A 12,629-nucleotide genomic window follows, 5' to 3' on the forward strand; every position below is an offset into this window, starting at 1 on the left:
TCCAGTGAATCCTTGTCTTGAAAAACAAACAAACATAAACAAAAAAAAAACCCCCCAAAAAAACAAAAAAGAAGATAAAAAGAAAACTTTGAAATATAAAGATGTATTGTGAACTAACTTTTCTCAAGGTGCTGAAAAAAAAATCAATAATGGCACTACAGTCACCATCCCATACTTTTTAGTGACTAATTGTATATCTGTGCTTTTTGGTTATTATAAATTGTTAATATGAACTATTTTCACACAAATATAACATACCATAAACTACTGTAATTTTCAAAAATATTAATTAAAAAAGTACAGATATTAGCTTTTACTTAGGTAAGTGACTCTAATTTGTCATACATTATTCTTTAGTAAGCTAGGTGTGGTGTCATGTACATGTATTCACTGCAATCATGAGGCTGAGGTAGTAGCATTGGGAATTGAAGGCCAAGCTAGACTGAATGCCAGTCCAGCCCAGTGAAGCTGGAGCTCCCTGACATTTCTGGATGTGACATTAAAAAGTCCAAACGTCCTCATTTATACATTTCATAGTCCTTAGCTGAACCATACTTATTCACTATAAAATGCATTTAGGTTGGTGGATTTTTAATTTTATACTATATATATATATATATATATATATATATATATATATATATTTTCACTTGTTCACTAAAAATCAAGATGGAACTCCTCTAATGCAATAAACCACAAATTAATTTCAGTTCTGTAAAGACTACAGAATAATTAAATTAACATACTGGGTTCTTGAATAATATATTTTAATACTATAATGTTATATTTGTTAATTTGTCACGAATAACATTATAAATAGCACTGTTATAAATGTTAATTTGTTGCTGTCAAAACCAAATTTAATTCTTATTTTATCACATTTAGCTAAACATAAATTATTCCAAATTTCATGTGAAATGATAAATGAAGTTAAATCTAGAGTATTAAACAGAATATTCAAAATGATATACTCAGGCAGATAATAAAAAAACATGCCAGGGAAAATATTTTAAAAGCATATTATTAACTCCTAAAGAGTATTATTTCTTATTAGTACCGGATTAGAAAGGTAAAGTCAATTAAATGACATGAGATAATTAAACTGTGGTAAAGTAGAGGCGAGTAATTAATGGTGGCAAATTTACAGCTATTTCATAGCCTAGTTCTCACTTTCTAGAGTTTAAGATTGTGGCGAGGAAGCAATAATGGTTTGGATACAGGGACATGAGTGTCACATTTTAGTATGCCCCAAAGCAAGGACCTTCATTATTGAGAACATCTCACTTGAGAATGGAGAAAATTAGCATCTCTTCCATTTCAGTATAGGAATCAGGAGAGTCCTACAGAGGGTTTAGTGGAGCACTAAATTGATGCCTCAGGAAGAAGCACAAAGAAAGCAGACTGACTTGCCTGATACCAATTACTGGAAGTTTACAACTATGAAGATTTGTTAGTTTTTAAAATCTTAATAACAGGCAAAAATGTTATGTAAATATTAAAGGATTCAACTTAACTACACAAATTTCATTATATCTTTTTATTTCATGAAGACAGTGTCATCTGTTTGTTAAATGTGCATTGATTTTTGCATTTTATTAATTAATTACTCAATTAAATTCACATACTAAATGCAGCTTCTTCTTAAAGACCCACAGTTATTTTCTTACTGTAATGCCTAACAAGTTAGAGGACTATAGCCTCCTGGCCAATTGCAGGCATTTGATGAAACACACTGAAGTCTAATGCTTATATAGCGTATGCTTGATAGTTCTCTGTGTGATCATAAGGCCTACATACCTAAAATATTTATTTCCTGGAGTTTCCTAGAAAAATTTTGATAGCATAGACAAATTAATATATTCTATAATTACAGATAAATTGTTAAATGAATTGCTTCGGCCATATATTAATATGTATTCATTGTATTAATCATGGAGGCAACCATCTAAATAAGTATTTTCCTCAGAACATCATCCATTAAAACATTGGTATTGTACTCAACCAATGTTAAAATATTTGTACTAAGGAATGTAATTTCTAAAGCACCCAAGGACCCCATATCATCTATTTTGGAATATGAGTGTAAAATGCCATGTTGGAAAGAAAAAGTAAAGGTATGAATGCATGTGCGTATGTTTTTATGAATGTGTGTATGTATGTTAATTTAATTGCAGAACATTAATATTATGTGTAGTCTCTGAAATGTGCCCTTTATTCAAGAGCTTTCTGGTGTTAAGTAATCCCCTCATACTGTAAGATCCACACGCTAAGCCATGCTAGCCATTAATCATCTATTTAGTAAAAGTTGGTGAATGTATTTTTTTATATTCCAGAAATAAAAGAGTATACAGCAACAAATGGTAAATTTCCAGGTGCCTTATCCTTAAGATGGATTTTAAAATGAATCACAAGTTCAACCTGAAGGCCATTATCTTTTCTTGGTACTTTCAGAAATGAGTTTATTCAGGTATAATGTCAGATTAGCAGATGTTTACTTCATACTTATTTATTCTATGAGATATGAATTATTACCAATTACAATTATGACTCTCAGGCAATAAAAGTATCAAGCTTGTATATATAAAGATCTTGAAAAGCTATAGACATATTATCACATATAGAGATATATTGATTGTCATTGATATAAATATGTTTAAATTGGACATTCCTTGAAATCCACCCTCAGGTTTTTTATTTTTAATTTTTTATTAAATATCTTTACATATACATTTATATTATTACACATATATGCAATAAACTACCTTCAGCAAAAAGAACCATGTAACAATCAGGAATTATATATATATATATATATATATATATATATATATATATATGTTACATTCATAGTGTTTTGACTATTTGTATTTGGCAGCCTTGAAGAAAACATCTTTCCTACCTTGGTGAGTCTAAAATTCTGAATGTAAATCAATATCTATCATATCTCATCTTTATTAACTTAAAAAAATCTATTTAGACCTAAAAACACTTTAACCCCTAAAGAACTAATATTAATTGTAAATCTAAACTATCTGGTCTTCAAGCTCATCAGAGACTTAAGAAGGAATAAAATTGACTACCGGGAGTGCAGGTTAGTAGCTTCCCTAATGAGAAGATGACAGGGACAGTTTGCTACCTAAGCAGTCACCCAAAACTCTCTATAATGTTGGAACATAATCTTCATCCTTCTGGCCCAATATATGTGACAGACATATACGCAAGGCAGGAACTTTTGAGGACTTGCTTACTCTGTCTTGGCAGAGCTTGGCTGTCAACTCAGCCTGCATCCAAGCTTGCCCATTTTTAGGCAGAATTCTGTCTGTGGTAGAAATGAGGACATTTGCCCAGTGGCTTGTTTGTCACATTTAAGCCATTTCCATAAGTAGACTCTTTGATGCTCATCCTCCTCTTTGAGGCAGGCTGAATGTTGCCAGGAGTTAACCTGTCTTATTGTTAAAAAATCTTTAATATAATTAAAAAAATCTTTAAATGCCATATTCTTTAGGACTCTGAGGTTTCTGAAGACCTTATCCAACTCTTTTACATTTTCTGTCTATAGAATCATACCTATCTCTTATATTTAGGATGTATATTCTTGTGATATAAATAGACTAGTAATTGACTGGACCATGATTTGATCAATTGACAATTAACTTTTCTAACTTACTTATCCTAAACCGCCTGCAATAGCCCTTCCAGCCCTTTGAAGTAGGGTCTTATGATTCTTTGTGTTTCTTCAGCGTCTGTTGTTATGTCTCCCTTTTCATTTCTGATTTTGTTGATTTGGATAGTGTCTCTCTGCCTTTTAATTAGTTTGGCTAATGCTTTATCAATCTTGTTGATTTTCTCAAAGAATCGGGTCCTGGTTTTGTTGATAATTTGTATTGTTCTCTTTGTTTCTAATTTATTAATTTCAGCCTTGAGTTTGATTATTTCCAGACATCTACTTCTCTTGGGTGTTTCTGCTTATTTATTTTCCTAGGGCTTCCAGATGTGTCATTAAGTTGCTTATGTGGATATTTCCATTTTCTTTATAAAGGCATTTAGTGGTATTAATTTTCCTATTAGCAGTGCTTTCAGTGTGTCCTACAAATTTGGGTATGTTGTTCCTTCATTTTCATTGAATTTCAGGAGTCTTCAATTTATTTCTTCCCTGACCCAGGTGTCATAAAGTAGAGAGTTGTTTAGTTTCCATGTGTGTCTAGGCTTTTTGTTATTTCTGTTGTTGTTGAAGTCCTGCCTTAGATCAAGGATGTCTGAAAGGACACACGGTATTATTTCAATCTTCTTGTGTCTGTTGAGGCTTGCTTTGTGACCTATTATGTGATCAATTTTGGAGAAGGTTCCATGAGGTGCAAATAAGAAGGTATATTCATTTTTGTTTCGATGAAAAGTTCTGTAGATATCTGTTACATCCATCTGATTCATAACATTGGTTAATGATGTTATTTCTTGGCTTAGTTTCTGTTTCAATGACCAATCGTTCAGTGAGATTGGGTTGTTGAATTCTCCCACTATTATTGTGTGGGGATCAATGTGTGGTTTAAGCTTTGTTAATAGATCTTTTACAACTGTGGATGCTCTTGTATTGGGAGCATAGATGTTCAGAATTGTGATATCATCTTGGTTGACTTTACCTTTGATGAGTATAAGGTGTCCTTCCTCATCTCTTTTGATTAATTTTGGTTAAAAGTCTATTTTGTTGGATAATAAAAATGCTACACCAGCTTGCTTCTTGTGACTATTTGCTTGGAATATTTTTCCAGACTTTTATACTGAGATAATGTCTATCGTTATGGGTGAGATGTGTTTCTTGAATGCAGAAGAATGATGGACCTTCTTTATGCATCCATTCCATTGGAGAACTGAGACCATTGATACTGAGAGATATCAATGACCAGTGACTGTTAAGAGTCTTAATTTTGATGTTGGTTCCATTAGAAAGTTTGTGTGGCTGTGTTTTTGCGATGGTATAGTTATATATTTCCTGTGTAGTTTTGCTTGTACCTTGTCTCTTTGGGGTGGAGTTTTCTTCTAGTAACTTCTGTAAACCTGGGTACATGAATAGGTACTGTTTGAATTTGTTTTTGTCATGGAATATTTTATTTTCTCCGTCAATGGTTATTGATAGTTTTATTGGGTATTGTAGTCTGACCTAGCATCTGTGGTCTCTTAGGGTTTGAAGAACCTTTGTCCAGGCCCTTCTGGCTTTTATGGTCTCTCCTGAGAAGTCAGATGTGATTCTGATAGGTTTGCACTTAAATGTTACTTGGCCATTTTCCCTTACATCTTTTAATATTTTTCTTTGTTCTGTATATTTTGTGTTTTGATTATTATGTGACAGGAAGTTTTTCTTTTCTGGTCTACTCTATTTGGTGTTCTTTAGGCCTCTTTTATGTTTCTAAGCATCTCCGTCTTTATATTGGGGACGTTTTCTTCTATGCTTTTGTTGAAAATATATTCTGGGCCTTGGATTCTGATGTCTTCTCTTTCCTCAATGCCTGTTATGCTCAGGTTTCTTCTTTTCATGGTGTCCTTGATTTCTTGGATGGTTTGTGTCAGGATTTTTCCAGATTTAGCATTTTCTTTAATGGTTGCTTCAAGATCTGCGATTGTATCTTCTAGACCTGAGATTCTTTCCTCCATCTCTTGGATCCTGTTAGAAAAACTTGCCTCTGTGTTGCTCGCCTTCCTCTCTGAGCTCTCATGTTCCTGTTTTTCTTCTGTCTGTGTTTGTCATTGTATCCATTTTCATCTTCAGCTCTTGAACTGTTTTGGCTTCTGTCATCTGATTGTTTGTACACTCCTGAGTTTCTTCCATTGCCTCTTTATAGGCCTTCAGATATTGAACAATTTTACTGAGTTCCTTCATCTGGTTGTTTGTATTTTCCTGAATTTTTTCCAGTGCCTCTCTATAGTCCTCTTTTATGTCTTCCACCTGCTTGGCTACATCTTCCTGCATTTGATTATATTTGAGGTCATTTTCTCATATTTCAGTTGTGTTTGAGTTCTCTGGGTTGCTTTCTTTAGGATAGCTGGGATCTGCAGATGCCATATTGTTTTGGTTTTATGTGTGTGTGTGTGTGTGTGTGTGTGTGTGTGTGTGTGTGTGTATTATTTTATGCTGCACTTTAATCATCTTTCTGTCTCTGTTTTTGGGAGGTAGCTTCTGGAGTCGGGTGGAGGAAGTCTGAGGATAGATGCACCATTTTTCTCACGATTTCCCTAAACCGAAAGCTATGATGCTTCACTGGCCTGGATGTCAGGAGGCCAGCCCTGTAGTGTGGGTCTCTCACAGCCAGTGATCCCCAGCTCCACTGTACCATGAGTCTCGGAATCATACTGGGTCTCAGAATGTGTGCTGAATGTGGCCAAAATGTCCACAGCCTTCTCGGCCCCCTCATGACACCAGGGTTCTCTGGATTTTCTGTAGTTTGTTCCTTTCAAACTGTGGAGTACTCCCACTGAGGTGGGGTGAGGAGCTTGGTTTTCATGGTTAAGAGTTCCATGCAATTCCCTAACTCATTTATTGGAGCTTCTAAACACCATCCATGCTGCTCACCACCAACTTGGAGTCCCCTTAAATAATGATTTTAAGAAGATTTGAACCTTCACTTACCAGGAAACTGAGACAGAGGGGAGGACATTTTAGTGGGACTCTAGATGAGAGAAGCATGGGAGAAAGGCAAAGTAGAAGGATCCAGAGGGTCCTAGAAGCCTACAAGTAGAACATTATGATAGGCAGATTTGGGCACAGGGGTCCCGCTCAAACTAAGGCACCAGCCAAGGACAATACAGGCGGTAAACCTTAAACCCCTACCCAGATCTAGCCAATGGGCAGAACACTCTCCACAGTAGAGTGGAGAGTGGGATATGACTTTCGCACATACTCTGGTGCCTCACCTTTGACCATGTCCCCTGGAGGGGGAGACCTGGTGGCACTCAGAGGAAGGATAGCAGGTTACCAAGAAGAGACTTGATACCCTATGAACATATACGGGGGGAGGTAATCCCCCCCAGGAACAGTCATAGGGGAGGAGAATAAGGGGAAAACGGGAGGGAGGGAAGAATGGGAGGATACAAGGGATGGGATAACCATTGAGATGTAACAAGAATAAATTAATAAAGGAGAAAAAAAGAAAAAAAAGAAGATTAGAACAGTAACAAAAATAAAAAATAAATAAAAATAAAATTGGGGAAATGTTTAAACAAGATAGGAATAACATTTGTGGCCCAGTTTCTAAATGTTGAGAAATTGCAAGCTTAATAATTCATTGTGAGCATTGTCTCATTCCCTAGAATTCAGTCTCCTCTTTGATCTTCCCCACTTGACTTTTGCCTTGCTCTCCCAACTGCCTCCCATCCTTCCTTCTTCTCTCCCTCTTTCTCTTCCCTCATTTCTTTCTTCCTTTCTTCTATCCTTCATTGCTGCCTGCTTGCTCCCATTAATGCATGCCTGCATTTCTAACTTCATTATGATCTAGGATAAATTTACATATATATGATCAAATAAATGAAACAAATAATTTAAGAATGCTCCTAAAACCGTGTTTGCCTGTCAATACTCAGCTTTCTTAGGAAGAAGCAGATATTAGAAATTCTCACAGAATTTGACCACCTAATTGAAAAGTGGAAAAAAATGACAAGGTATAATTTTTATTCCCACAAATGAAGCATTGAAAAAAATTAAACATCTGGAATGTCTTTTTGCATATTACTTCAAAACATTAATCAGCAATGCATATTAGAGTTTCTAAAGGGAAAAGCAGTTCATCTCATAGTGCATTGTAATAACCAAGACTGTTTATTTACTATCTCGTGGCCATGAAATAATAATGTTTCTGCAATAACATATTAATTTTCTTAGGACTGCTTTACTTTACCCAGATGATCTACAATTAAAAATTGGTCTTGCATGTATGCATTGGCCAGATAAAAGTATTCATTTGATTAAAATGAAGCCATTATAAAAATCTAATGAGTTCTCCAATGATAAGTAAATTAAAATGAAGATCATTGCCAGAAGTTATATTATCAGAGAAGGAAATAATTATGAAATCACTGACATATTTGCCAACAAATATTGTTGATATTTTCATAGAGAAATACAAAATAAATTGAAGGCTAAACATCCCATTTAAAATAGAAATATATATCAAAGGCACAATGGAGAACAGAATTGTCATCTAATGAAATTATACACTGTGATTACAGCAGGAATGGATTTGTCTTGCATTGAAAATAATGATGAAAGCTAACAACACAGAATGACATCTTCCATTCTGTCACTATACAGTGAATATATACTTTATTTTATTTTCTAATGAATATAATCAGACACAATCTGATTATAACTAATTCCATTTGTAACATAGAAAATCCATCACCATTCATATGGCTAAGATAAACATACCTTCAGAATTAAACAGTATCAAGGCAAACGTATGTAACACCAAGTTTAACATTAAGAAGAAAGTAGCTGTATATGATTAATTAAATTAAAATCAGCCATGGTTCTTAAGACAGCAACAATTAGAAGTCACAAGTTAAAATTTACAGAACAAAGAATGCTTTGGAAAGGTGACATCCTGGTGGGACAGGTAGAGTTGGTGTAACTGTGTATAGGTGACAGTGTTTCCCATTACAAAGGGATTTTTTCCTGTGTGAAATAGAAAACCCATTCATAGATTTGTTGAAAGTGAGATTTGGGGGATTAAGGAAAAATTAAGGAAACACAACAAATTTAAGATTATTTTTAGCATTCATTTTATTGAATGCTACAAATTTTAACCAAACTGTAGCTTATTTGCTTTTCCATTATTATATTTTTTCTGTGAAGAAAAACCAACATCTTCATTAATCATTGCAGTTCAAAGGGAAATCACAAGTGATGAATGAAATGAACATGAAGACTGTACACTTTAGCAAGGCAGCTAATGGTAGCTTCAGTTATGGTAGAGCTTCTGCCAGCAAGTATAAACACAATACAACTCACAGCTCTCTGCCCAGAATCCTGCAGCAAGTCCCACTAGTATATGCCCACTGTTCTGATCCCCCGCAGGGTGGTCTCTCAGAGCACATCCATGTTGGGCTAATATCCACTTATAACTAAGTATATATCATATGTGTCTTTCTGGGTCTAGGTTAACTCACTCATTATGATAATTTCTAGTTCTATCCATTTGCCCGAAAATCGCAAGATTTCCTTGTTTTTAATAGCTAAGTAATACACCGTTGTGTAAATACACCACAGTTTCTTCATCCATTCTTTGTTTGAGGGGCATCTAGGTTGTTTCCAGATTCTTGCTAGTACAAATAAAGCTGCTGTGAACATAGTTGAGCAAATATCCTTGTTGTATGGTGTAACATCTTTAGATTATATGCTCAGGAGTGGTATAGCTGGGTCTTGAGATAGCACTATTTGAAGTATGGAAGAGTTGGGGGATGGACGGATGGAGGAGGGGGGTTCTCAGGAGCTTCACATGGAGACTGTCAAGACTGATGGATGTAGACCCAGGGGTCCTATTTGGACAGTGAAAGCAGAGGTCCTGAACCCCTTGTTTGGGTATAGCCAATGAATAACTCATTCTCCACATGGGGAAGGTAGGGTGAGTAGGGGACTGCCTCTGACAAGATCTCTGGTGCCTGGGATTTTATCCCTGCCCCCTGGTGGAGAGACCCTATGCGAACACAGAGGAGAAAAATGCAAGCTGTCCAGGTGAGGCCTGATAGGCTATAGTCAGATGGTGGAGGAGGAGGACCTTGCCTGTCAGAAGTCTAGGGGAGGGGAATAGATTGGAGTGGGGAGGAGGGGAACAGGAAGATAAGAGAGGGGGATAATAATCTGGATGTAATGTGAATAAATTATAATAATAATAAAAAACACAATAAAATGACAAGAGATGCCATAGGGCCAACACTAGTGAGAGTATAATAGTGCTGAATTGCAATTAAATTAAATTATATGTTACAAAATTTTGTAAAAGAAATTTCTGTATTATAAAAATATATAAATGATATGTTTTAATTATTATACCTGGTTGAGTAACTAACCATTTTGATACATTGTTATTTATATTTCACAATTTTTATATTAAATACTCAACTCATAGAATTGATGATGCTTCATAAGCATAACATATGTTCTAACAAAATCAACACTTATGAGTCTAATTAAGTAAATCTAAAATGAGATGCTGGATTTAAAGTTACTCCTTCAAATGTCAGAATATTCAACAAAATATATACTTTAATATTTTTTATGTGGTTAAATTATTTTCAGATCCTTTCTCATTTGAAGTGAATTACTCCATTTAGTTTTTCATAATGAATTTTTTAATGGATAAGAAATATCTTTCTTCAAAAACTGAGTTTTCTTCATAAAGATGAGCTCTTTGCACTAAAATGATAACTGCATACTTAATTTGACTTCTTCAGTTTTAGAAAGAAAGATATTACACATTTCTATGATGAAAATAATTTATATTATAAATAAAATTCACTTTTAAATAAAATGGGGGAAATTATGTAAAAACTGATGACATTACATTGACTTATTTATAGCATTTCTATGCCATACACAAAATTTATAATGACATAAATTGCTTTTTCAATTAGCAATTTTATTATTATTGACATGCATTGATAGCTACATTTTAAGCATCACAATAAAGATAATGAAAATGTGTTTCATCCCCCAAACTGTAAATTGAGATATAGTACAAGTCTGGCCAGGCATTGCTAACAAGATGTCTGTGGAAGGAAATGTGTGGGTACACGATCAATAAAAAGCTGTAGCTCCTGCTAATGCTCCTGCCTTTCTTTAGCTGAGACAAGCAGCCATGTCACGTTTCTTTGATAACTACCATTTGTTTCCTCACTTGCTGTATTATTCTACACAGAAACATTTACATGCACACATATGACCTGCACATATAAAAATAGATAAATATGAACCTTTGCTGTCTGATATCTGAGAAATCATCATAACCTAAAAGGTCAAGGTTATGTCCACACTGATGTCTTTTTTTCACTTCTTAGTCTAATGGAGCTAATGTTTCCATTGTGTGTGCATGGCTGCACGTGGATTTTAGGTGCACTAATGCCTGGTCAGCATCCCTTGAGACAGCTGAGGGCCTTTTTATTCCAGTATTCTTCATTTTAGCAATAAACAAGCTGATTATTACTTAGGCAAATGGGCGTTGGTTATGTTTGAGTAAAGACAGGCAGTTGAGGAATCAGTGACTGGTATACTGTTTATTTAATGTTTCTTTAAGACATGTCCTCTCTATGCTTTTAGCTTTCTAGGCTCTTCTGTCTAGATTGAAATCAAGGCTTTAGGTCTTCTGTTACATTCCTATCACTTCCATAAGATATCAGGGCTGCAGTGTGGAGGCCCAGGAACTTGGAAACTTTGTTCACATTAACCTGACAGGAGTGTCTTAGTCCAGAGATCTGGTATAATTTCTGAAAAAACAAACAAACAAACAAACAAACAAAAAACAACAACAACAAAAACCTCAGCATAGGAAGTTAATCTGTAATTTGTTATCATTTTGAACTAATTCCTTCCAGCCCAGTGCTAGGATTTAGAAGGCCATGTCCCTGCTTATACAGAGGTCTTCAATTGTTACAAAAGAAAAGCAATCTATTTTTTTTTCTTGAACAAAGCAGATGTAAAGTAACCCTGTACTCATGAGACACTCACTAGAGGTGCATTTTTGAAAGCTATGTTTCTCCAGCCTCCTACTAAGTGGAAATGCCTTATAAGAGAAGAAAAGGCTAGGAGGTGAACAACCCTCAGGTTTTTACAAATGCCACTTTTTAAAATTTTTTTTATTAATTTATTCTTGTTACATCTCAATGGTTATCCCATCCCTTGTATCCTCCCATTCTTCCCTCCCTCCCATTTTCACCTTATTCTCCTCCCCTATGACTGTTCCTGGGGGGGATTTCCTCCCCCTGTATATGCTCATAGGGTATCAAGTCTCTTCTCGGTAACCTGCTGTCCTTCCTCTGAGTGCCACCAGGTCTCCCCCTCCAGGGGACATGGTCAAATGTGAGGAACCAGAGTACGTGAGAAAGTAATATCCCACTCTCCACTCTACTGTGGAGAATGTTCTGTCCATTGGCTAGATCTGGGTGGGGTTTTAAAGTTTACCGCCTGTATTGTCCTTGGCTGGTGCCTTAGTTTGAGTGGGACCCCTGGGCCCAAATCTGCCTACCATAATGTTCTACTTGTAGGTTTCTAGGACCCTCTGGATCCTTCTACTTTGCCATTCTCCCATGCTTCTCTTATCCAGAGTCTCAATGGAATGTCCTCCCCTCTGTCCCAGTTTCCTGGTAAGTGAAGGCTTTCATGGGATATGCCCCATGGGCTAGTATGCAGATATAAGTGAGCATATACCATTTGAGTCTTTCTGCTTCTGGCTTAACTCACTCATTATGATCATTTCTAGCTCAATCCATTTGTCCACAAATTTTGGGAATTCCTTTTTTTAATAGCTGAGTAGTATTCCATAGTGTATAGGTACCGCAGTTTCATTATCCATTCTTCTGCTGAGGGACACTTAGGCTGTTTCCATGATCTGGCTATTATGAATAAGGCTGCTATGCTGGCACAGGAAACA

General features: G+C 35.4%; 1 protein-coding gene across 4 annotated transcripts in view; it reads left to right on the forward strand.

Moving 5' to 3' along the window:
* Window positions 1-12,629, forward strand: part of EPHA6 (EPH receptor A6) — an 896,620-nt gene that overhangs the window by 178,846 nt on the left and 705,145 nt on the right. The gene's annotated exons all lie outside the window — the stretch shown is intronic.

The sequence above is a fragment of the Acomys minous genome (genome assembly GCF_964271855.1).
Source record: "Acomys minous genome assembly, chromosome: 11".
NCBI classification, from domain to species: Eukaryota; Metazoa; Chordata; class Mammalia; order Rodentia; family Muridae; genus Acomys; species Acomys minous.